This window comes from Octopus bimaculoides, chromosome 13 (genome assembly GCF_001194135.2).
Source record: "Octopus bimaculoides isolate UCB-OBI-ISO-001 chromosome 13, ASM119413v2, whole genome shotgun sequence".
Lineage (NCBI taxonomy): Eukaryota > Metazoa > Mollusca > Cephalopoda > Octopoda > Octopodidae > Octopus > Octopus bimaculoides.
The window spans coordinates 42,798,642-42,801,981 of NC_068993.1; the positions used below are offsets into that span (position 1 = coordinate 42,798,642).

Genomic DNA, 3,340 nt, shown 5'->3' on the forward strand with positions numbered 1-3,340 from the left:
ATATATATATATATATATATATATATATATATATATAAGTAATGTAGAAAGGGTTAAAATTGAAGCTGTGTCTTCTTGAAGCACATCTGCTTAACCTAGCATACCGAATCTGTATTTAGTGTTATATATGTGTGAGGTATGCATAAAACTTGAAAATACTGAAAAACATTTTTGCAGAGTTATTTTATATCAAAACAGGAAAATCTTTGTATTATTATTCATCATTACATATACTTCACTTACTAATAGGTGTTATAAAGTATTGTACATGGTATAATTTGATTCTCTGTCTGAAGAATTCCTAATAGATGATATCTTACATGATTTTTTTACTGCATGTACAATTGTGTAACTCTTATTAGCTAATTTAAAAGTGTGCAATGGTGAATGAATAACCCATAAAATGTTTTCCAGTCTCCTGCATTGGTAGATAGATAGATAGATAGATAGATAGATACATTTCTTTTATTAGCCACACAGGGCTCAACGAAGATGGGACAAATACAATGTAGAGCTTTTCTTTTTGGGAGAGGGAAGGAAAAAAGAGGGGGGGAGTCGATCAAAAGGGATCGTAGGAAGGAAAAAGGGGGGAGTTCGATCAAAAGGGATCGAAAAAAGGGCGATCAATAGGGATCGTGTATCTCACAGTAATGTTCTCGTGTAAAAAGAAGGGAGGACAGTTTAGATAGATAGATAGATAGATAGATAGATAGATAGATAGATAGATAGATAGATAGATAGATAGATACATGTAGGCATGTATGTATGTAAGCATGTATGTATGCATGTACGTACGTATGTATGTATGCATGTAGTAAATGTATCAATAATTTTTCTATTTTTAAGATATAAATTTTCAAAACTACATTCAGAAACCAAATAGCATTGTAATATATTTGTACTCTAACGCGCGATTACTTGTTAAATGTTCAAGTCTTTCAAACAGTACAACAGGCTAGAAATAATACCGAGACCGCTAATGCACCATGCTAATGACGTCAAGAATTAAGAGTACATATATAACTTCTTCATTATATATATAGTAGACTTGCTAAAATATGCGGTGATTAATTAATAATTAATCATTTTCTACCGTTGTTATTGTTGTTGTTTTCTTTCTTTCCCCGGAAACACTTACCAGACAAGACTTGCTAGCAGACAGACTGGTAGGCATTTTTAAAAATAATACAGTTTACTTTTCTCTTTTCCTGAGAAGTTATTTGACTGGTCTTGTCGGTTGTAAAGCAATCTGAAAATGTCGGGTGAACAGGTTCACTGATCGAGGAGGCATCACAATAGCTATCGTTTCATTAGTGACTGTAGGAGTAGTTTATTTCACTAATAACAGACAGACATTCATTGTAAATCGCACTTTGAATAGTAAAAAGGATCAGACAAAAACTGTTTTCTATTTTACTGTTATGACTTTGTGCTGGTGCAGGTCATCGGGGTTTAATACTATCTTTTATCTGAGATGTAAATGATTGTAATGGCATTTTAAATGTAGTCAGCTATAGAAATAACAGATCATCAATTATAAGGATGGGTAGAGAGGTCGGTCGTATGACACAGAACAATGAACTAATTCCCTCAACTTTTTTTTTCTTTTTTTCTTCAGCAAGGATGACATTTGAATAACATTTGAACGCAAAGTGTTGGCGAGCCTCTGATCTCTGAAAATAGCAAAATAAAACTTTTCTGGACAGTAGCCGGATTTCACAAATTTAAATATCACACCGGACACTTTTTGCCCGTAACCTTTTTCGTGTAAGTATCAAAGTATATTTCAAAGTGAAATTATCGCTTAAATAAATATTTGTTTATATATAAATATAAAATAACTTTATTGCATTGTATGGCATATTATAAAATTTTTCTCAGATAGATATGAAGTCGCTTTTCTTGAACATCGTATTCGTATCTTTTATGATTTTCACATTAATTACCCGTAGGTGAACATTAGATTTATATAACTGTTACTACTCTGTAAACACATTGAAATTACTGGAAGCTAGGTAAAACTATATAATTCTTCAGAGAAATGCTAATGGTCCGACATTGGCTAGTACAAATTTGGATTGAGGGGGTTTATACGAGTTTGGTTATTTGAATACTCTAGAGTAATCTTAGATTTCTGAACGCTGTATCTTTCTCTGATTCCTGTGGCAAATTCAGAAAGAAGATAGCATCAAACTGCTTAGTTGTATTGGAAATGCCATGTCAATATAATACAACAAAATTTATGTATTTCTTTTTCCTATAAAACTTTTCAGTTAACAGAACACTAAATTAAATGATGAGTTTGTTAATAGTCGGATTTTTTCGAGCAATCTGTCCAGCAACTGGTGGTAAATATCTTCCGTTGGAGGAAGCAATTCAGCCAGCCGAATGCAGACGATTGTGTTCCTTTCCCTTGGGTCACCTCCTTCAAAGCAAAATACACATCTTACTTGGTAACAGTTACAATAAATACAGTTACACATATTTCTTCCGCTATCATTGTTCTTCTGCTTTCATGGCTATCCTGATTATCAAGTACAGAATATGTCTCCTTTTCAATGGTTGTCTCTAAAAAGCAGAAGATTAAATATAGCTCCTTAATCTATGATACTCATTTTGCAATAATGGGTGCATAAAATTCTATATAAAATTCGATTCCGTATGTTCATTGAAAATAAAACTTGCCAAACTGAAGAGGTAAGTAAAAAATGTATTTATACATACATGTGCGTGCATGTGGAAGTGTTTGATGTGTGGTTATACAAGGAGACAGGATACATTTACATGTACATATATATGTTTATATATGCAAACACATATACGTATATATATATATATATATACAGTCATTGCATTAATACACTATCGAACACGAACTGCTCCCTCCCAGATCTGGCTAATCAGTACAATTCAAAGAAATATGAAACGAAATAATTCTGTTTCAAATGCATGATGTCATCGTGCCTAAATCAATTTCTCTCTCTCTCTCTTTCTCTCCCTCTCTCTCCCCCTCCCCTCTCTCTCTCTATATATATAACTCACGCTCCACCTATTATTTCTACCGATAGGTATGCGTATACGTGTAGGTGGGTGTTTATGTATGTATGTCTATGTGCGTGCGTGTGTGTGTGTGTGTGTGTGTGTGTGTGTGTGTGTATCAGCCAAAACTTATATATATGCATACATACGTATATATATGAGTGTGTTTCTGCCTGTGTTCTTATGTATATTCGTGTGTATGTAAACATATATGCGTATGTGTGTAAATATATATATATATGTGCATGTGTGTGTATATACATATATATACCTATATATATGTATATATATATATATATAT

At 32.7% G+C, this 3,340-nt stretch overlaps 1 long non-coding RNA gene across 3 annotated transcripts in view; it reads left to right on the forward strand.

Annotated features, from left to right (window-relative positions):
* The window catches only part of LOC128249321 (uncharacterized), a 24,935-nt gene that overhangs the window by 20,400 nt on the left and 1,195 nt on the right, over positions 1-3,340 (forward strand). For all 3 annotated transcript variants that reach the window (XR_008265424.1, XR_008265422.1, XR_008265423.1), the window contains exon 2: positions 1,619-1,767. This is a non-coding gene — a long non-coding RNA (uncharacterized LOC128249321). The remainder of the gene's footprint in view (positions 1-1,618; positions 1,768-3,340) is intronic.